This window comes from Chionomys nivalis, chromosome 8 (assembly GCF_950005125.1).
Source record: "Chionomys nivalis chromosome 8, mChiNiv1.1, whole genome shotgun sequence".
Taxonomy (NCBI): domain Eukaryota; kingdom Metazoa; phylum Chordata; class Mammalia; order Rodentia; family Cricetidae; genus Chionomys; species Chionomys nivalis.
The window spans coordinates 25,293,261-25,317,541 of record NC_080093.1 but is presented as its reverse complement, the minus strand read 5'-3'; positions in this window follow the sequence as shown (position 1 = coordinate 25,317,541).

The window sequence follows — 24,281 nt, the reverse complement described above, 5'->3', positions numbered from 1 at the left end:
ATAAAATGAATGATTCTGCAAGATTATAATAGCCCCAAATTGAAAGTAACTCAAACATCCACCAGAAGCAGAATCAACACCCAAATTCAGTGTGTTCATACAGCATCTGGAAGGTGGAGCTACATACAGCCTGGATGATGATTTTCCTGAATGGATCAATAAAGAAACTGGTATATGTTGCATTAAACAATTTTATAAAGTGGAAATATTGTTACATAGTTTTATAGTTCTTGGAAGGGGCATAAATGTAGTGATAATATTTTATTTCTCTATTTAGAGGTTAGACGTATGACAAGTTCATTTATTTATAAAAGCAACTTAGTAAGTCAAATACTTGTATGTGAATTATATATTAGCTGAATTTATATATTAAGAAAAAGGTAAATAAATCATTAGAATGCACACATACACTGTAGCACGATTAATAAAAACACAGAGTCAGAAATTGGGGTTTAATTTGAAAGTCAAAAAGCAAAACAGTCAAAAAAAAAAAAAAAAAAAAAAAAAAAAAAAAAGCAAAACAGTCACTGGCTCTTACCTCTACCTCAGTCTGAGATGGCGATTCTGCCTCCAGGAATCTCAGAATGAGACTGTGTGAAAGCTGTCTCCTCCCACTTTATATTCCTCTCTAGTGATGGGATTAAAGGCGTGCACCACCACTGCCCGGTTTCTACGTCAAGCTAGTGTGGCTTCTGGGGTTAAAGGTGTGTATCACCACTGCCTTGTCTGTATGACTGATCAGTGCTGCTGTTTTACTCTCTGAACTTCAGGCAAGCTTTATTTCTTAAAATACCAACGAAATATCACTACCTACAGTTAACTGGTAGAAGGGTGAATTAGAATGTGATAAATTTCTTTTTCCAGTGTGAGGTAAATGGGGTTGTCATAAAACTGTATGTGGCTTCACACTTCTACAGATGGAACCTGAGAACCATAATTGGATGTGGGTGTCAAATGTGTTTTCTATTTGAGATTCCTGATGTCTGAGGTGGCTTTTCCAATACTATTTGAACTGGCCCACCCTGGTGGCTGGCTATCTGACTGTTCTGTCAAGCCCTCAGTTTTCTCCCTGACTCCAGCTAGCCTCATACACACAGCATGTGAGCCCACGTGTCTGGGTTGGTTATCTTTCAAAACGGTCCTGGATCTCCATGTCTCTGTTCTTGGTCCATGCTAGCCATCCCTGATAAGCTTCCAGCCTAGGCTGATGAAACAAAATCACTGCTAAAATAAAAAAATTAAAGAAGACTTATTTTATAAACAGCAATGGATTTTTGTCTCCATTCTGGCTTTTATAAAGCAGCCAGGACAATAACAAAGAACTATGTCTACCACAGAGGGGAAACAGCAATGTAAAAGTTTAAGTTCAAATGTCAAAAATGCCAGGAAGTTTTTTTTTAAAAAAAAAAAAATTGGTATACATGCACAAAAATATTAAAGGAATTTTCTAAACCACATAGCTCTCAGCCTAAATTCGAGACCCAGAGAAAAATGTGTTTATTATATATTCATGAAAATAACAATATAAATGAAGTCACTAATTGCATTTTTCAGGGCAGACATGGACTGTTGTGAAGTTCACTATCAAGCCTTTGTCCATAGCAGTTAGTTACTATTCTGTTCTAGGTGCATAAGACTGCGGAAAAATACAGACTTTGTATAGGAAGATATAAGACTTAGTATATATTTAGATAGAACTTAGACATTTAGGCTGAATATTCTAGCTTCAAATTTTTTACTTAAAACAATTTGAAAGGATTTGGAAGTGAGAAAAATCATGTTCTTGGGTAGATTTGACTCAGAGATACCATTCATTGGTGATCTCTCCCAAGTGGCACATTCCATTAAAAAAAAAAAAAAAAAAAAAACTGCAGAGAAGCCTTTCTGATGGAAAGTAACTGCAGATCCCAGTGGGGCACCAAGTCTAAGGTCAACCAACCGAGAAGTTAACTAGTTTTCTCGATTTATTTATTTATTTATTTATCTATTTATTTATTTATTTATTTTGGTTTTTCGAGACAGGGTTTCTCTGTGGCTTTGGAGCCTGTCCTGGAACTAGCTCTTGTAGACCAGGCTGGCCTCGAACTCACAGAGATCTGCCTGCCTCTGCCTCCCAAGTGCTGGGATTAAAGGCGTGCGCCACCACCGCCCGGCGTTTTCTCGATTTAGAAAGCAAGCTCAGATAAACATACCGATCCTTTTATACCTCTGTTCAAGAAGCGTTTACCCAAAGAGCTGGTGTCCAGCTCCATTTCCGTTTGGTTCCAGGAGAATGATTACTTAATCCTCTTCAGTAGCCCGCCAAATGCATGCAAGCTCCAAGCCAGAAAAGGCTGTTGCCTTGATCACAGCCCTCCTGGATTTAAGACTCAGCATCTATGGCCCGTCTCTGGGAAAGCATTTTGGCAGCTGTTTGAACACGAATTATTTGAGGGCTAGCTGTGAGATCCAGAGGGAAATTAAAAGTCTGTGAAGGCTGGCCTTTAAACAAAGGTCTTGTCATTGCTTAATTCACATTTAAGGCAGTGAATCATAAGGAAGGAAAAAAAAAACCTTATCAGACAGATGGGTTAAATAAATCAGATAATAGACTTGTATTTAGAAGTGGAAACAGAAGCTAGGATTGTAATCCAAGTAACGAGGACCTCAAAATTCCCTCTTTACCTAAGTGGCTTCACTATTATCCTTCCCAGTTTGCCTTTGTTTTAAAGGAAAATAGCACCAAGAGTAAAACACACACCATCCCAAAACAATAATAAATACTAATCACTTGAGCATTTTTCTTCTTTTTCTCCACTGCTTTTTTTTTTGTTGCTGCTGCTGCTGTTGCTGTCGCTACCATCTCTGGGTTTCTAGTTTTTCCTCGAATATACAGATCAAACTTTAATAAATATTTTCTTCTTCACAGAGTCACTCAGGAGCCCCAACATTCATTGTTTTTAATGACAGCACTTGCCCTTTGTACAATCAGCTCTCTGAGCTACTCAGGGGCTTCCCAGCAAATCCGAAGCTGCCAGCTCAAGCCATGTTGAATAAAGAGCCGGCGTGGATTCTTTCCTGGAACCAGACTGCGTCTTTCTGAACTCTGTTTACAGAATTCAATTTATTTTCCCTTTGGTTCCAACAGAGCTGGTGACAAAGAAAAATGAGCACATTCTTTAGAAATCCAGAGGTCAAGATCACAGGACAAAAGGGCCCGACAGTTTACTCCTTCTTATCAACATTTTGTACAGAAGAAAAAAAAAAAAGACTGCTTAATTTCCCTGAAATTAGGTAGCCAAAATTGTAACTAATTCTGGGGGTGGTAAGACAAACTTGGACGGAACTTTATTTGTATTAACGGAAAGGAAAGGACACACTGGGACTCACTTTCCCACATGCTTCTGGAACTTCCCAGGCACATTTCCTTTCCCTATAGCTGCTTGTCTGTCCACATGCCTGCAGAAGTATACATGTAAAATGATGGTTTCGTGAGAAGATCAGGTGGGTCTCTGCCTCGTCCATTTCTCAGCTCTGATAGGTCTCTGCACAGAGAACATCTCTGGAAATCACCCAGAATTGCGAAAAGGCTCTGGTTTTGGCATGACACTTCTAGCTGGATAAATAGATCCCAATAGCCTCATGTAATAATTTTCTTGTCGCTGAAATGAGGATAAATATCCACTCTACATGGCTGGAATAAGGATTAAATTAAGTGAGGGAAAGGACTAGTACATTGTACAAAAGAAGTTCCCAGTCAATGAAAGATAACTTGAATTCCTAAGACAAATAGTTTCTCGAGTTGATTACAAACCTATTTGCCAAACTTTAAGACCCAGAGAAACTGAATTATCACTAAATGTCTCTATATTGGGCTGAAAAGGACATAGTAGTAGAAACCATTGATATTATTTCCAAAGTATACACAGTCGTATCGTAGGGACGTTACTATATACACTTTTATCTCGCAAAGGGATACAGGAAAGGAAAATTAATTTCAAATTAAATTATACAAGAAGTTAGGGAACTGGAATTGGACAATTTTCCAATTGAAAACAGTTTTGATGTCTAAAAATCGAAACATGTAGAATCTGAAAAATGTTATGTTTTAATATTTACGGTAGTCTTTTAGCTGTCTTGTGGGCAAAGTACTGGGATTCTGGCCTGGTTTCATTCTTAGGGTCATGAGACATTTGTTAAGCAAGATGAAACTTACTCTCTGTGTTGGCGAATTGACTGCTTCCACTTTTTCTGAGAAAGGATAGGAAAATGTACAGTGTGCTTTTATACTTCTGCTGTTGACGTAAAAACTACATGTAGAAGGGTACACACACCATCAATATACAAATCCCTAAGTCTTCACAAGCTGACACACTCATGGAACCAGCACTCTGTAAGCAGCTGTTCTCAATCTGTGGCTTGTGACCCCTTTATGGATCAAACGACCCTGTCACAGGGTCACATATGTGACCCTTTCACTGGGCCCGCATATCAGATAGCCCGCATATCAGATATTTACATTATGATTCATAACAGTAGCAAAATTTACAGTTATAAAGTAGCAATGAAAATAATTTTATGGTTGAGGGTCACCACAACATGAGAAACTGTTTTAAAGGGTTGTAGCATTAGGAAGTGAGAACTGCTGCCTTTAAAAAAATATAGGATTTCCCTTCTCACAATCCTCATATACCGGCTCCTGTCACTTCCTATTCCAGTCAGTACGGTTTATCCGAGTGTCTTACAGGCTGTGGTCCAGCTAGTCCGACAATGACTGTCAGCAAAAGGTCCAAGAATCCTGTAGTTAGTCCATAAGGCTGGATGTCTTAGCTGGTCCTCAGCATATGTAAGAATCCCAGAGAGGTATGCTTGAGCAATCGGACAAAGAGAGAGCAAGCTTCCTTTTCCCATTTCCTTTATATAGGCCACCAGCAAAAGGTGTGGCCCAGATTAAAGGAGGATTTTGCCACTTCAAAAGATCTGGATTAAGTGGGTGTCTTCCAACCTCAAAGAACCAGATTAGAAATGATCAACTGATTTAATTAAGAAAAGAAATCCCGTACGGGTGTATTTAGCCATTTGGGTTTGAGTTAATTACAAATGTAGTCAGGTTGACAACTATGATAGCCATCACAAGACCACCGCTTCCCACCCGCTCCACCCTTAGCAGATCTGCTAGCTTCCACCTGCAACAAATCTGCGTTCTTCTTCACTGGCGGCTTCACCTTCCGTTCAATATTGGCAGTTGGGTCTCTGGCAGGGCTACACACTTCTGACCGTTCTCCTGGATGGGAAGCTTCATTTCTCAAGCTCACAGTCCTCTCCTTGACTTCTGGTTTTTCTCAACGTCCTGGTACCAGGTGACTGTGTCTCTCTCGGGCTCAGAGCCCTAGGCCCCTATTCTTGCACGACAACGTACTGAATGAAACAGCTTGTGCCCACTCAGTCTGATATTCTCTGAATTCCTGAAACAGACCTTTGGGAACTGCGTCAAACACCTCCTTGCTCCCATTGCGATGTTTTTTTTTTTGGAGACCCACTGACCATTCCTAATCACCTATTGTTGCAGGGCTACCAGCTGTTGGCCATAGAGCTGGAGGCGTAAGAGTATCAAACATGTCTGGGTGGTGAGAACCAGCAGCACCCTAGAGGTACTAACTCTACGACGACGCCCTTAGTAATCAACCACCTGCGTTTCCTGGTAGACTGGATGAAGGAGAGTGTCCGGCTGATGCTGGGTGATGGGAAAGGATTAGGGGCTTTAAGCCTTAGGGAGTTGCACCTTGAACAACATTTTGCCAAGTGCCAGTGGTACCTGACAGTACCGCAGAGACTGGACAGTGAAGTGAAACAGGCAGATACTCCAGGACATGACCAGCCTCCCCCTAGCTTTTCTGGGTCCCCCAAAGATGATCTATATCTCCCAGGTCAGCACGAGGTAGTCTCGAGAACGCAGCATCCTCATCCTCACCTCACCTGCTACCCCTTTCTAACTCCTCAACTTTTTATAATAAAAGGGAGGGTTGTTAGTACTCAGGCATCTGCACTGGCTTGCCCTTGGGGTCCTGACAGGATATGTCCTCAGCTGCAGCTACTAAGAGCACCTCCTGTGCGCATGCCCTATATTCCCTTTAAAAAGGTGGGCCTTGCCCAACCCCATCTCTCTTGGTTCTTTCTCTCTTTCTGCTTCTCTGCCTGTCTCTCTGTTTCTCCATCTCTCTCTGTCTCTCTCTGTCTCTCTCTCTCTCTGCCTCTCTCTGCCTCTCGCTTCTCTTCTGCTACTCCTGTCCCCAGAGCCGTTTTGGAGGAGAGAACCAACAATGGAAATTGGAGGAACTCACCATTCGGCTGACCATGTTAGTTTATCACTATGTAAAACATGCAGGCTGTGTATAAACTATAGGTAGAAATGTTGTTACATTGATGAGCAGGGTGAAAAAGAACAGATTTGTTTAAAAGTGGGCAAAGTGGTTTTTAGAGTGGAATAAGCCTGAATCCAATTTTCAGCTGAAGATCTGTGTCATTATTATTCACAGGGTTCTCTGTGTTCTGACCTCCCTGCTACTCCCCATCTTTCCACTCAGAACACTCCCACACATCCTTCAGCACTCAGTGTAAAAGCGATAATCCCAGCACTTGGGAGGCAGAGGCAGGCGGATCTCTGTGAGTTCGAGGCCAGCCTGGTCTACAAGAGCTAGTGCCAGGACAGGAACCAAAAGCTACGGAGAAACTCTGTCTCGAAAAATCAAAAAAACAAACAAACAAACAAACAAACAAAAAAAACGATCTTTTATATAAAACATTCCCTGTTTTGTTCCAAGGAGAGGCAGACTTTTTGCCTGTGTATTAATATTATTGAGTAGTTAATGCTGTTAGTACTAAGCCCTTTACAAAAGTCAACCAAATATACACAACAGCCACAGTAACCATACCAGGTAATAAACAGTTCTTATTTCAAACATAAGTAGTCATGCTACTTTTAAAGGATTATAAAAATCATCTACAAAATACACATTTTTGTGAAACCTTTTAAAAAAATTTATTTATTTTTATGTATATGAATATTTTGCCTGTACATATGTATGTATGATGTGGGATTTCCCTCTGTATGCTGTGATTGCCATTGGTTAAAGAAGGAACTGCTTTGGGCCTATAACAGAACTAGGTGGGGACAACTAAGCTGAATGCTGGGGAAAAAAAAAGGGCAGAGTCAGAAAGAAGCTTTGTAGCCCCACAAAAGATGGACCCTGGAGCTTTGCCCTGGTAAGCTACAGTCTCGTGGCAATACACAGATTAATAGAAATGGGTTAAATTAATATGTAAGAGTTAGTAAATAAGAAGCTAGAAATAATGGGCCAGACAGTGATTTAATTATTCCAGTTTCTGTGCAATTATTTCGGGGCTAAGCGGCTAGGAACCAACAAGCGGCCTTCTCACTACAATATGTATACTATGTACATACCTAACACTTGTGGAGACAAGAAGAGGTCGCTGGAGTCCTAGCAACTGGAGTTACAGACACTTGTGAGCCCCACGATGGTGTTGGAAACCAAACTAGGTCCTCTTTTAATTTAAGAAGAAGACAAGTACTTTTAGCTGCAGAACCAATCCAGCCTCAATAGAAATTTCAGCTGGCAAAGAGAAAACCTGAGGATGTGTAACCTAGATTCATCTTGACCACAAAAAGATTATACACTTCCAAAGAAGTACATAAGCTTGTCAGAACATGAAGGAACTAGTCACAGCTGAGGCCATGCATCAAAAACCCAATGAAAAATTGCAGATGATCCAACTAAATCTAACCGCATAGAAAAATCTCTCAAAGCCTTCAAAGAGGCCCAAGGAATACCTTTTGAAAGGCTTAATAATTATTAGTCATTAAAAAAAATACAACTAGTTGTAGCAGGTAGTATGTTCTAACTTCATTATGCCCAAAGGGATAAGTCATGATAAATTAACTATCAAGCAAACAGATTTAAAATACTACTTCCCTTCAAAATAATTGAGGGCTACTGGAAAGTCCACGCACTATCCCTTCCCCCTAACAGATGCTCCATATTCAGGAGTGGATGAATCAGAGCCCTGAAGCCATCATGGCATTTCTTTACTTCTTGTGTGATCATTTGGAAGTTTGTGAGCCTAACCCTCTTGCCCACGACACGATACCTGTGATTCCGTCTCCAAGAGACTATGAGTACTGGTTCTGCCGATGAGTAAGCCAGCACTTTCTCTAGCTTGATAGGAAGTGTTGAGATCTAGGGCAGGTATCGCTTGGTTCTTTTTGATAGCGTAAGAAATAAGGTAACTTTGAAACCATTGATTTTAAAGTCACAGAGACAATGAATCATTCCATGAGGTCAGAAATTTTTAAAAAGAAAATCTTTAAGTAATTCTTGGTACTCTACCCCTCTCTATAATCTGTATTTTGTTGGTTGTATCAATAAAAATAATATACATGTCAATTGTGATGACAGATAATTCAAAAGTATCAGAATAATAAAATTTCCTGCTCTTGTTATAATTGACGAGCAAAACCAGACAAGTCAAATAAGAAGGAAACTCCAAATTTATGAAATAAATGTCTCATGTTCTATTCAAGGAAAAATCTGATGTTAATTATTGCAGCTTTTAAAACCCAAATGAATAAACAACTCCTATGGAGAAGATGCATTGTACCACTTTAACAGCCACACGGAGAGCTTGGTGCTTTAAATTGACTTTCAGTTTAGTTTATTTATTATTATAATATATAATATATTGTTATATATTATTAGAAAGTGAGTTAAGACATAATGAATCACTTTTATAGGCTGTTTTATTATTTGTGGTGTCTTCATCATATTCTCATAGAACAGTATTGGTAATATTATATCTGAAGTATATTATCTGTATTTTCATTTGGCAAGGATAAAAAATTCTCGGTTGTTTAATTTCTCCTGTGATAAAACTCCCTGACAAAAGCCATTTGTGGAGAAGACTTTTTTCTTCGGTTTACAGTTCCAGGTTGTAGGCCACCATTGTGGGGAAGCCAGGTCAGGAATTTAAAATAGATAGTCACATCTATATTCAAGTGCTGACAGAAACAGATGTACACATGCCTAGAGTTCAGTGTCCTAACTATGCTCATACAATTCAAGACCTAGGGAATGATGCAGCCCACCATCCAGACAATCCCTTACAGACAGACGTACCCACAAGCCAACCAAGCGGAGACAGTCCATCTAAGGGTTCTCATCCTGGGTAATTGTAGATTGTGTTAAGTTTACAACTAAAACTATCAAGCTGACAATCCATCCTCTTGCCTTCCAGCCATTAGGAACTCAGCATTTAGCTACATGATATTTTCCCTTCCTGTTTTCTAAGTGAGGTCCTAAGGATTTGCTGTGGGCCTTGAGTTGTAGACTTGACATGGGGCAACTGACAGACATATCTGATGATTTTTGAGGGCCAAATAATGTGTAGTATTTTACTCTTGATAAGAGGCAAGTGAGACGAAGAAGAAGAAGAAAGAAGAAGAAGAAGAAGAAGAAGAAGAAGAAGAAGAAGAAGAAGAAGAAGAAGAAGAAGAAGAAGAAGAAGAAACTTTAAGCAAAGAATTATTAGAATTTTATTGAGGAAGGGAGGCCAATTCAGAAAAATATTTAAAGAATATGTGATGCTAATAGGTCCAAGTGAAGAAAACCCTGGGAACTTTAGAGAAGTATACAGATCATAAAATTGTTTCAAAACAGAATATTTAAAAACTGTTTTAAGAAGTGTTGGCTTAAGCTACAAATGACCTCTTCCTTGGAATATTTTTTGAGACCATTCCATTGCTACTGTAGATAATTAACCACATTTCTCCACAGAAACTAGATTTTGAAGAGAGCAAAACTAATTTCATTTGGATTGTCCTAATGTGTGAGGAATATAGTGGGGGTACACAGGAGGAGAATCTAGGAGGAAAAAAAGCTGGGATGTGATAGCAGATTTACCTGACACCAGTGCATATATTTTTCCCATTGCATATTCCAAATTATCTTTTCACTATTCACTCAAAGCTAAAGGATTGGAGGTCTATGTGTGGAAAGCAAGTTCTTTCTTGAAAGTTCCAGATAGCCTTCTGAATCAACATAGTTTTTCCTGGAAGCCTTTATTCTATGGAAACTACTTCTTTCTATACAATTAGTTCTTGGAAATAGGCTAACCCAGATAATAGCAAGCAGGGCATGGAGGTGCACAGCTTTAATCCAAGAGTTGGGAAGGAAGGGACAGACACATCTCTGACCAGGACAGCCTGGTCTACAGAGTGAGTTCTAGAACACAGAGAAACTCTATCTGAAAAATAAAAGCAATAAATAGACAAGAGAAATTAAAGAAATAAAATTGAATTGAAATGGAATGTGCACTGGACAGAGCTCTGGGAGTCCTGGCAAAGAGAGGGAGGAGTGATAACATGAGCAAAGGGGTCAAGACCATGATGGGGAAGCCCACAGAAAAAACTGATCTGAACTAGTGGAAGCTCACTGACTCAGACAGACAACCAGGAAGCCCGCATAAAACCAATCTAGCCCCCCTGAAAGGAGATGGCAGTGGGTGACGTGGACAGTTTGTGGGTCCACTGGCAGTGGAACCAAGAACAATCCCTAATGAATGGTCTGGCTTTTTGGAACCCATTTCTTATGAAGAGAAATCTTGTTCAGCCTAGACATGATGAAGAGAATCTTGGTCCTGCCTCAACATGAAGATGTGACAGAATTCATTGACTCCCTATGGGAGGCCTAGGGTGAAGGAACAGTGCGGGGAAAGGAGGGAAGAGAGGGGGAACTGGGATTAGTATGTAAAAATTAAAATAAAATAAAATTTTAAAAAGAAAATGGAATGTGGAAAAGAAGAGACTTGTAGAAAGAATGGAGACTCTGACAAACAGTACTCAAAAATACTGCCTGGAGAAGGGTATAGGGCAGGTGGCTTACTTAGGAGCGACTCTAGGAAGAACAGGCAAGAAAAAGTGAATGGAAAAATGAGAGAAAAAGCCAGAACTGGGTGTTAATACTTAAAGAATTGTTGCTGGTTGGTGATCAAACATGCTTCGGGATTGTTTCTTCAGCGCACGAAGAGGCTAGGGCCTTGATTCTTCATTTCTTTCCCAAGCGCCTGTGTGCCACGGATTGAGGGTTGCCCTGTGGACACTGATTTTCATATGCCTACAGATTGCACCAGACTGTAGTAAGACCGACACCCCTGACCTTACATTTTCCATTTAACTCCATCTTCTTCCTCTAAAACAAGTTTCAAGAAGATCAAATGTAGTAGGACAAGCAGCGGGCTGTGTCCCGCAGCCCAGCTAGCTTAACCCCAAAATAACCACATGGAAATCTATATTAATTAAATTGCTGCCTGGCCCATTATCTCTATCCTCTTATTGGCTAACTTTCACATCTTGCTTTAACCCATATCTAATAATCTGTGTCGAACCACGAGGCCATGGTTTACCAAGAAAGATTTAGCATGTCTGACTTTGGCGACTCCATGGTGGTTCTCTCTGCCTGCCTTCTTCCCAGCATCCTGTTCTGTCTATTCCTCCCACCTAAGGGCTGCCCTATCAAAAGGCCAAGGCAGCTTCTTTATTCAACTAATGAAAACAACACATAGAAAGAAGACCCTCCTATACCAAGCAAAGGGCAAAGTGTAGTTTCTGGTGAATCTTTTCTAATTGAGACATACTAATGAACAGACAGCAAGGTAAAACAAAGCGAGACAAGGTTTTGGTACTGCTTTTTTATTGGTTTCCATGACCTTGGGACATCTCTGATCATTACGTATATTCCACCTCAGATGGTCTGTCGAGTCTACCGTGGTGTTCATTTTACACATTGGCTGCATTTTTGGATAAAGAGCAACTAAAATTTGGTAAGCAAATAAGCATTTCCGAATGTGGGCTCTGAATGTTCTCAGGGTTTCTGTGGATCCTAGTAGTTATCTCTTTCCAAATCCCTGCTCACTTAGAAGCATCATTTAAGTAGTGTGTACTCATCACCTGGTAAGATGAATGTAACCCTGAGAGCCTACTTCCTGTGTGTTTCTCTCTTAGTGACTCACACAAGGACTTTCCCATCTGCTGCAGCTGGAATTTGCTTCCAAAACTTCCCATACAGGCCTGTCCCAGTTTTTTACATTGTTCCATAATCTTGAGATATATAATTAATCCACCCCAAAGGCTGCTTTCTTCTTCAGTCTGAAACTGGTAAAACCATAAATGTCTCTGGCCTCAAGCTCAAACACAGAAGATCTGAAGGATTTACACAAAAGGGCATGGGAACTGAAGGCAGAAAAGACCCAGCTTGACACCTTCCCTAGGTTTTAGATTCTTCATCATTGCTTTCAAACTCTGATTCTAGAAAGGGATGATCTGAGGAAACTGCTCACAAATTGGTTTTTGCTGACTCTCCTCTCCTCCTCTTCCTTCTTCCCCTTTATCTTTGCTTTCAACATCTTAGTGTTGACTAGCTCAGATACCTGTAATAATAATGGAAAACAAACATACTTAAGGTAATAATTTATAGTAGCATAATCCAGCCTGGCAATGGTGGCACAACCCATTAATCCCAGCACTTGGGAAGCAGCAACTAGCAGATCTCTGTGAGTTCAAGACCAGCCAGAACTATAGAACAAGTTCCAGGATAGCTAGGGCTGTTACACAGAGAAACATTCTCTCAAAACAAGATAAGTGATAAATAAATATAAAAATAGCATAATCCAAGAAGACAGCATAAATCAAAATGGTAGGAAATAAAAAATATTCTCCTGGTTAAAACTGTCTCAAGACAGAAAAGAATATAAGAATTTGAAAAGATAGCTCATGTGTCCACACATATTCAGAAAGATGTACACTTTTCCAGATTCTAGACATTCTTGTCAGTACTTATGAAATACTCATGAGAGCAGAGGTTAAGATAAATACATGCTTACCAGTCCCACAATCTAATTAAAGCAAACATTAAAAGCAAAACCTCACAAGAAAAACATTTATCTCCTGAAAATAAATTTGTGCTTCCTTTAACCTGACATCAAAATGAAAATAGAAACACAAATTATATGAAATTACAGAATAGTGATAAGAAAATCACTTTCTAAAAGGAAAGAGGAAACATAGCTTCAATTAAGAAAGAAATCTTAATTAAGGAATTAAATTGAGTATTGTGTTTATTTAATTTTATTTTCTCAGTTATTTTAAAACAAAATAAATTTCAGATAGGTTCAAGAATTAAATATACTTTAATGAAAAATCTGGAGAGAGAGAGAGAGAGAGAGAGAGAGAGAGAGAGAGAGAGAGAGAGAGAGAGAGAGAAGGGATGTGACAGAAAAAGAAAGTTGAAGGTCAGCAACACTTCCAGCTGAAAACAACCAGAAGGTGCACATCTGAGAAGACATCTGTTTGCAAGCCACACATGATGGGAGGAGGACAGTAATTGACCCCAGAAATAATTCCAGAGAAGGAGCAACCACCACTGCAGGGAGGAGCCACCACTCCATAGGCACCCTTCCCCTCAGGACATTGTAGATCTAAACTGAGTGACGGCTCTGGGTTCAAGCCACTAACAAGAAGCAGAGGAAGCTAGCAAAACCAGTGTGACTTAGGCTGAAAGAAATTTAAAGATGGAGCCAGGCTATGGTGGCACACACAGCACTCAGGAGACAGGGGCAGACAGATCTTCTGGGAGTTTGAGGCCAGCCTGGTCTACAGAGGAAGTTCCAGGACAGCCAAGGCTACATAGAGAAACCCTGTCGAAAGAAAGAAGAAAGAAAGAAAGAAAGAAAGAAAGAAAGAAAGAAAGAAAGAAAGAAAGAAAGAAAGAAAGAAAGAAAGAAAGAAAGATGTTAAGGACCACTACTGCTGGGTATAATGGATAGAAAACTTGTCTGGCTTTCTGCTCAGGACATTTGTTGAATTCTATATTTACAAATGATGCATCTGTTAGGGGTGGGATAAGACTTAGGAAAGAAAATACTTGTAAAAGTTGGGGCATTTGGGCAGCTTCCAAGTTCTGACGAGGTAACTAGCAGAATGAAGAGCTCACTAATGGCAACAGTCCCCAGACGTGAGCAGCAGATTTCAGATAGAGTAGGCTAGAACATAGTGCCTCTGAGCTCTGATGATACCCTCTATCTGTTGGCATCAGGACGAAGAGGCAGCTGCAGCTTCCTGGTTCAGATTTTGATTCTAATGACCAACCTTGACAGTTAACAGTTTTATGTCAACATTAGGCTCCAGTGCCCACCTGTTTGGTCCAATGCAAGACTATACGTTTCAGTGACACTATTTGGCAGATCTGATTAACAGGCGGCGTTTAAGTGACTTTATGTAGAAGATATTGCCCTTGTAACAGACTGGTTTCATCCCACTAGGACTTGAGATCTAAAACCGAGGTTTTTCTAAACAACTAATTCTGCTTCAAAATCATACTATGTTAATCCTGTCTTTATAGCTTGCTGTGGGTTTCTATAGATTTTAGGCTCAAGACTAAGACATCAAATCTTGTCTATTGCCAGCATAAAATATCCAAGGGAGGTTAGGTTCCCAGCCCAGCAACTCTATGAAGCAGTTCTTTAAGCCTGCACTTCTTCCATCCTTCCCAGTAACCATCTCCCCGTGCAGGCGATTCTCAGGCTGCAATGGAATTCTGTCTCAGTGTGCCAAGTAAGAATTGGAAATGCACTTATACTACCAAATAATTTATTTTAGCTAGACTACCTTAAGTGTAATCAAAACATGTTAACTCACAGTTGGTCAAAATCACCTACTACAGAGATTATTTTGTAATACGTTGCTGGATATTTCATATAGTCTCTTTACTATGTTACTGACAGTGTAAGACAGAGTAGCTTTACATGTAAACTTTAAAAAAAATATGTATTTATTTATTTATTGGTTTTTCGAGACAGGGTTTCTCTGTAGTTTTGGAGCTTGTCCGGGAATTATGTCTTGTAGACCAGCCTGGCCTTGAATTCACAGTGATCCACCTGCTTCTGCCTCCGGAGTGCTAGGATTATAGGCGTGTGCCACCACCACCCAGCTTAAAGAAAATTGTAAGCCTAAGCATTGTAAATAGGGAATACTATGGACAACCTTGTTGTATTAAGAGCAGCAGGACTGCGTTCCTGCCCAGCTCTGCACGGCTAGTTTTACCCGAAATAATTACATGGAAACTGTATTTTTTTAAACACTGCCTGGCCCATTAGTTCCAGACTCTTATTGGCTAGCTCTTACATATTGATCTAACCCATTTTTAATATTTTATGTAGCACCACGAGTTGGCTTACCAGGGAAGATCTTAACCTGCGTCTGTCTGGAGTGGGAGAATCATGGTAACTCACTGACTCGGCTTTTTTCTCCCAGCATTTTGTTTTGTTTACTCCGCCTACTGAATTTTATGTCCCATCAAAGGCCAAGCAGTTTTCTTTATTAATTAACCAATGAAACAACAGATAGAAAGATGACCCTCCTCCATCACAACCTGATCCCAACCTAACAGCCACGCATAAAGGAAGTCCCTTAAAATAGGTCTCAATTCTTCAGGTGCACAAATAATGGTACCTGAAGATAGGAATTCAGTGCATAACTTGTCTATTCTGTAGAGCCAGGCCTGCTAAACAACACTAACTTTGCCTTCTTTAAATATGAAGCTCTTCAGTGGTTAAGTAGATCAAATTAGTCATCTTAAGGCTGACCTATTCAACCAACACATTTCTTGCGGCAAGTGAAGCCCCAGCTGTCGATTCCATCTAATACAGCTGCTTAGACAGCTGCGGTAGCACAGTGATTATTTTCAGACCAGAATGCTTACATTTTAATCTAGTTTATAAAACATTTTAAGGTCCCATTTATACCAAAGACAACATTCATTTTATTTAATGTCAGAATATATTGTGGGGGTAGATTAGATTTAAGCTAACATGGTTTTAGCCATTGTTGCATGAATGACCATGCTAAACTAAATCTTCAGCTAAAGCAAAATTAATCTTAAAGCTAGGACTGAGTGGTAATGTATCTCTTTTTGTGTTGTTGTTGAGCAGCACTGAGGGTAGAATCGCATAGTGTTTGGCATAGTCACATGTATCTGATGTATCTTTATGAGCCAAAATACAAAATTTGTTTGAAAACATTTTTTTATCTTAAGAAACCTTTACCTGCATTAGCAGATGTTGTATAAGTTCATAAATCATAGGAAGAGACCTTTGGACCACTGTTCCCTCTCTCCCTTCTGTCCTTTCCCAATCTTCTCCTTGACTATCTCACCATTTACTGTCTTATTTTTTCAATACATGGAACTGCATTTCTAATTATAAAAAAGAAATATATCCACAATCCAAACAACACATTAAGTCATGAATGACTCACTCTGAAAGATTATCAGAAGAAAAATGTTAACTGACTCTTCCCCTCCTTTCTGCTTCCTGGACACCATGGGTAAGCAGCTTTTCTCTGGCATGTCCTCTCCACCATCATGGTTCTGCTTTGTGATAGGCCTGAGTGTAAATGCACCAGGCCGTCATGAAATGAAACCTCAGAAACTGTGAGTGGTCAAAAGCCTTTCCTCACTTAGCCAACTTTGTTTCAAGGGCAGAAAATGACTAACATGGAGAACCTCACTTAACCGGAAACTCTATGAGGGCAGACATCTTGGTTTCATAAATCAGTGTAATCCTTAGAGTGGTTCCCAACACATAGTTAAATGACAGATTGGAGAGCTGAATGAATGAGTGAAACCAGAAAGAAATTAATTGTATTTATTTGGCTTAATCCTCCACTTCTTTAATCATAAACTGAAGAATATTTCTTTCCCTGATTGTGTAGATAAGGAGATAAAGGTCAAAGTGTCTTCCTAAGAAGTTCATGAATGAGGACATAACTTCCCTTTTTTCATTTTATTGAAAATAGATTCATTTTTTATGCAATACATTCTGATTGTAATTTCCCTTCCCTCCCAGTTCTCCCATCTCCCTTCTCCTCCATATCCACTTCCTTTCTGTCTCTTTTTAATTTTTTTAATTTATTTTTACACACCAATTCCAGTTCTCCATTCCTCCTCCCATTTCCCTCCACCCCACTCTCTGCCATCCCCTCCTCCTACCAGCTGTTCCTCAGAGAGGTTAAGGCTTCCCCTGGAAAGTCAACTAAGATCATCCAGTCCCCTAATTGAGGCAAGACCAAATTCATCCCCTCCCCCATGCCTAGGCTGAGCAAGATATATTTACATAGAGAATGGGCTCTACAAAGTCAGTTGATGCATTAGAGTTAGATCCTGGTCTCACTGTCAGTGGCCCAAACACTGTTTAAGCCACACCATTATCACCTGTATTCAGGGGGCCTAGTTCGGTCCTATGCAGATTCTTCAATTGTTGGTCAGGAGCTAGTGATCTTTCACAAGTTTGGGTCAGCTGATTCTGTGAGTTTCCCCATCATGGTCTTGACCCATTTTTTAATATTATTGCTCATCTTCCTCTTCGCCTGGAGTGTGACCTAGTGGTTAGTTGTGGATCTCTGTATCTGCTTCCATCTGTTTCTGGAAGAGGGTTATAGTTTTTTCTGGGGTTGTATACTGTATAGGCTGGTTACCCTTTGTTTTATTTCTGATATCCACTTATGAGTGGGCACATACTATATTTGTCTTTCTGAGTCTGGGTTACCTCACTCAGAATGGTTTTTTTCTAGTTCTGTTCATTTGCCTGCAGATTTAAAGATGTCTTTTTTTCCCCACTGAATAGTACTCTATTGTGTAAATGTACCACAATTTCTTTATCCATTCTTGGGTTAAAGGACATCTATGTTGTTTCCAGGTTCTGGCTATTATGAATAATGTTGCTATGAACATAGTTGAGCACATGTCCTTGTGGTGTAGATTGTGCCTCTTTTGGGTATATGCCCAAAAGTGGTATTGCTGGGTCTTGAGGTAGATTGTTTCCTAATTTTCAGAGAAATTGCCATACAGATTTCCACAGTGGCTGTACAAGTTTGCACTCCCACAGGTTGATCTCCAAAATACACAAAGAACTGGACATCAAACTGCCAAACAATCCAGTTAAAAAAAAATGGGGTACAGATCTAAACAGAAAATTCTGAACAGAAGAAATCTCAAATGACTGAAAGACACTTAAGGAAATGCTCAAATCCTTAGCCATCAGGGAAATGTAAATCAAAACAAAAGTGAGATACCATCTTACACTGCTTAGAATGGCTAAGATTGAAAACACTGATGACAGCCTATGCTGGAGAGGATGTGGAGTAAGGGGAACACTCCTCCATTGTAGATGGGAATGAAAACTTGTGCACTCTTTCCATCTCTTATTAGAAAAGAAAAGACATCTAAGAGATAACCAAACATTATAAAATAAAATATAATAAGTCAAAAATCATCATATGGATATTGGACATGTCAACCCCAGAGAAGGAAAAAAAAATCCAAGGAGCCGGCACAAGAATCAGAGACCCACTTGTTCTCACACACAGGAGTCCCACAAAAATACTAACTTAAAAGCTATAATGTGTATCAGATGATGTGGGACAGATCTGTGTAGGCCCTGTGCTTGCTGCTTCATCCTCTGTGGGTTCATATGAACCTTGCCTAGTTGATTCTCCTGGTGTCCTCCATCCCCTCTGACTCTTACACTCTTTCTGCCTCCTCTTCTGCTGGGTTCTCTGAATTTCAATGCAAGCAGTATTAACAATGGAGCTTCAGGGAAAGTGAATGATTAGATCATGAGGAGACAGCCTTTATCAGTGGATTAATCCATGGAGAGATTCAAAATTTGAACTGGCATCTTAAAAAAAGCCACTTAGTGCATTTATTTATTGTGTGTGTTTGTGTATGTGTCCCAAAGCAGACAAGTGGAGGTCAGGCTTATTTATTGTGTGTTCATGCCTGTGTCCTGTGGCAGGCAGGTGGAGGACATGCTTATTTAGTGTGTGTGTGTGTGTGTGTGTGTGTGTGTGTGTGTGTGGCACGCAGGTAAAGGTCAGGGCTCAGTTAAAAGGAATCTGTTCTATTCTACTGTCTGGGTCTCAGGACTGACCTTAAATTTTTTCAGTTTTGATGATAAGTACTTTGCCCTATAAGCCATCTGTCCTGCCCTTGAACAGACTCAGAAGGTGGTAGGCTGTGGAAGGTTGAACTTTGTCGTGAAGAAGTAAGTGGGTGTGTGATACAAAGATATGTCTTACTTCTGCCCCTTTCTTGCAAGTCTTCTATGCTCCCAGACAAACATAAGGTGGACAGCTTTTCTGTCACACCCTGCCACACTGTTTTTGCCTGGCCATGGGCCTATAAGCAATACAACCAGTTAGTGACAGGCTGAAACCTCTGAACTAAATGGAAAACTAAAATAAAGCTTCCCCTTAGCTTGCTCACGTCAGGAATTTTGTCACAGGGAATAGAGTCTGATGAACACATTTCTCATCATCCTCTGCAGAAATGGAATCACTAGTCTCATTGAATGAGTGAAGATGTTGAGACAAACAGAGTTCAGCCAATCTCCTGAAAGTCTAATAACTGGATTTTTGTTTGTTTGTTTGTTTGTTTTTGAAACTGAGTCTTATTTTATCCCTGGTTGGTCCAGAATCTTCTATGTTGACCAAGGTATCCTTGAACTCCTGAGAACAAGGTTTAAGGCTTCAAGCCACCACGCCTGGCTCCAATAACTTTCATGGAGCATTCTCAAGTCTCAGAAACTCTGATCCTTGGATCACAGACACAACATTCTCGATATAGGTGCTAAATTTTCTCAGATGATGTGATTATCTTAATGGTGACTGCTATCATTAAATACAAGGACAATTGGTGTTACAAAAGAAAATCAAAGAACAGAGTAGTGAAGGAGAAATCCTTAAGATAGAGATAAATGACTCTGCAGGAAATCAAGGTAAAATAAAGAAAACAGGGCCTGTAGGCTGAGCCCAGAACCACTATGAATTCCTAGGGATTGGGGCTGAGACTGATACGCATGAGTATGACTCAGCTATCAAGAGCCTTTTGAAAGACAGCATCCAGCCTTAAGAAATGGGACAGTACTCTAAGCACAGACACCTGGGAGATCTTCAGAGCCTTAAACATCGGTCATTACTGCCTACTTCCAAACCCAGGGGCTTCCAGGTTAAAAGTTACCACCCGAGACTCCCGGACAGACTTATTATTTGGGAGTAGGAAAAAAAATTAAATCACTTAATGAAATGGCATTGTACCCTTTTTATCTGTTTCCTTACTTTTGTAAAATATTATTTCAAAAGTTATCTAGGACAGAAGGGCCAAATTTACATGATATCCTGAAAAAGCATGTGACACCTGGGTGGGGCTCTGGGAACTCGCTATTGTTAGGGCAACACCCAGCTGTGATGGGATACAGCAACAGGCAGTCCTTTCTAAACTAAACCAGTGCTCAGAACACTTGGCCAGAGGGCAGGATATGACACATGAAGGTAATTTGGGCTCAGCTCGCTGGTGACATCCAGAAAAAGGTTATTAAGGGAAATCGCAAATGGTGCTCAGAGAATTTGCATATGGTGCCAGCAGATTCATAACAGAAAGCAACAGAGCAGTTTCTCTATTTTTGAAGGAAAAGAGATTACTTCTTTCACAGTTCTTTCTTTAAATATTGATTTTAAATTTGTGTGCATATGCCCGTGCGTGCGTGTGTCTGTGTGTGTGTGTGTGCATGTGTGTGTGCGTGTGTGGCAAGTATGTGCATGTGAGCTCAGGTGCACGTGGAGAGTGAAGAGAGCACAAACCCCTGAGCTGGAGGTTCAGACCATTGAGAGCCACCAGATGTGTATGCTAGGAACTGAACTGAGTCCTCTTAGGAGAAGCACTCATGCTTAAACCCTGAACCATCCCTCTCAAGCCCCCTTTAACATTCTCAGATTCTGAGGCACAGGGTGGAGTGGAGAAGTGTGAACTGCATACAGGCTCTTTCCCTCTCAAGGCATGCCTCACCTTAAGAAACACTGTCTCAGAGAATGTAATATTTTGGAGGGTGACTATTTTGCTACTGTGAGTATTGTTTCGTTTAAGAATATTATGGTTTCAGAGTTTCTATTCCTCAAAAGCTTGCTTAGAATCAAGACCTTGCAGAATTTTGAAGCCAAAGGGAAGACTAGAAGTCAGAATCGATTTGGCAAACATTGCTTGGGACATGTTGACTTAGGATGGTCACATTGACGCTTGTGAAATAAAGTCTTATGTAATTGGTCATGTTTCTGACGGGTCCAAAATAGGTTAGGGATGGATAAGACTTTATAGGAGTCTGCTCAGTGGGTAAGGTGCTTGCTGTTCAAGTATGAGGTCCTGACTTCATATTCCTAACACCCATGGAAAAGTCAGGCATGGCAGCATGTGTCTGTCTCACCAGGGCTGGGGTTTGGGAACATACACCAAGGGCTTACAGGCTAGTCAATTGAACCAAAACAGAGAGTTCCAGGTTCCTCTTTCTAAATAAGGTGGAGAAGCAATTGGGGAAGACATCTTCATGTCATCTTCTAGGCTCCACATGTGTCCACATGAGTGACAATGTTCACACATGTGTGTAAGAAACATAGTATACTGGGGTTGGGGCAAGAAGTAGGCTGGATACACCCATGGAATTTGAATCTCTTCCTGGTTAATGATTATGGTTTTCTATCTATATCCATAAAAACACTTCCAGGGGTCCCCTTGCTGTAGTCTTACTTTCTTCTGATACAATCTGGAGGAGGTCTGTTACCTTTGGCGAGAATCCAAACTAAGTACTTTCATAAAGGGGTGGGATCTAAAATGGGAGGGAAAATGTAATTCTGTGGTTCTCCACAAGCCCATTTACATTCCTATTTCATACTTCACAACCTCAGCCAGTAGAAAATCTGGAAAACTGTTGCTGGGGTCTTTCCTTTGCCAACGTGCTCACTGTATTGTTAACATGCTGAATGGTGACTGATGACCCTTCCGAGCAGGTACTCGGACAGGCTCAGATCAGGTACCTTGTGCCCAACACTGACACATACTTTTCCTGAACCCTGAGTAGCCAAGGAAGTATTGATTGTACTTATGAGTCCTTTGGAGTACTGGTTGACCTATGAAACTATATCGACTGGTTAATTTTTAAGGTATTTATGGATTACCTGTTCTTTAAGCACTGTCTCAGGTGCTGAGGACCAAACTACAAACAGGACCCAGGACTCTCTTTAAGAGGCATCTTCCTCTTCCACATCAATACGCATTACGTTTACACATTACTTATCAGAAATATGTGGGTAGCAATGCAATGTATATTTTAAAACCATTTGTTATAATAGCATCCCAAGCAATGTAATAAGTGAATTGTCCTATCTTTCCTTCAGGGTGGAAATGGTGAGAGGCAAAGTGTTCCTCTAAAATAACTTTGGTTCTCCCTTTCTTCCACACTCTTTGTATCTCCGCTCTATATTTTGCACAATATGTACATATCCATTGAAATGTTTCTTTTCAGCAATACCTTCCTTTTGAATAGCTTAGGCAACACATCACAGGCCAGGCTGAGGTCTGGTCCTGGATGTCACTTTCCTCTCTGAATGTGGTATCCCTAGATGCTGGATTTAAGGGTGTTCTGAGAAAGTTCTGGGGATGTGGGCCTTGCTACAGGGGTTCAGGCTTAGACTGTTAAGTTGCAGCTGAACAGGCTGTAACAGCCTTTGAACTTTTCCACAGTGGCACGGCTATGACAGATTCTGAGGAAAGCATCTACCCAGCTTGGTTCTGGCTACCTCAGAGTTCCATGTAATGCTGACACTCAGAAAAGCTTGGTTTGCTCTTATGTGTTCTTCAAAAAGAAGCTAGTTGTCACACATCAAAGTGATCACACATGGACTTCTAAGTAAGCTCTCAAATTTTTATTAAAATGATATCTGGCTTGTGAACCTCAGTCACTGTAAATTACAGGCACTTTATTGCTTTCTCTTCTCTTGGAAATAATATTTAGACATTTTGCCTAGTCATCGTGACATTCCCCATCCAGCAGGTCCTGAGTTGAAAGTCCTTAGAAGATGACATTTGAGCTACCATTGTGCGTGTTTTAGCAGCATATTGTGTATTTCTAAAAATAGTCCAGGCTACTTTTGTTCACTTTGAGTAGGGGAAAGAATTCAAGATGGCCAAGAATAACTTCTCCTGTCTTTAGTTCAAAATGCATATTGCTGTAAAGGTTTGAGGGATTTCTGAACAACTGGACAGTTTCAGAAAGTGAGAGACATTGGAGTCCTCATAAATGGGATGTCTCATCAAACCCTTCCTTTCAGGGCCCAGGGATCTATGTGGAGGAGGAAGCAGAAAGATGGTAAGAGCTAGAGGCAATGGAGGGCTCCAAGGCAACAGTGTATTCCAGACACAACAGGAACGACGCACATGTAAACCACAGATACTGTGGCAGCATGCACAAGACCTACACAAGTTCAAAATAAGGTCCCCGGCTAAGGGAGTAAGTAGACACAGACTTCTACTCCTAACCAAGAAGCTATCTGCAATTGATAGTCACTTGCAAAGGAAAAATTAGTTTTCTCCAATAGAGCCTCATTGGGTATAAAACCCTACTTCAGGGAAGGCCTCATGACCAGAAGTAGTTGGCCAACACAAAATTAACTCAATAATATTTTGTAGTTTTTTTTGTCTTATAATTGCTTTATTTAGGCATTTTAAATGTTATTTATTGGTCTTTTGTCTGTATAATTTTGTTTCTATGTGTGCTTCTTGTTTTTTATGTTTGTCTTTTTTGTTTGTTTGTTTATTGAGACAGGGCTTCTCTGTGTTGTTCTGGAGCCTGTCGTGGAACTAGCTCTTGTAGACCAGGCTGGCCTCGAACTCACAGAGATCTGACTGCCTCTGCCTCCCAAGTGTTGGGACTAAAGGTGTGTGTCACCACCACCCAGCCTTATGTTTATCTTTTTAAAGAGATAGAAAGAAAGGATATGGAGTTGGGTAAGGATGGGTGGGGAGGATCTGAAAGGAGTTGGGGGAGAGGAAAATTATAATCAGAATACATCATATAAAAAAAGTTTTTTTTTTTTCAATTAAAAATAGTGGGTGCTGAAGGATTTCTGAGAAACCGTCAAAAAGGCTGATCCTAGGATGAAGAGTAAAGACGAGACGAGACGAGACGGAGCACAAGATGCCTTCATTGAGGAGAAGCTTTCAGCTGGGCAGTGTGCTTCCTGTTTTAAGACAAGTATACTGCTCAGCACACTGAGAAAGGCAGAGCGACACCAAAGCAATTCAGAGAGAAAGTAATGCAGGGAGCTATCTTATTTCATAATATGGTTCCATTCT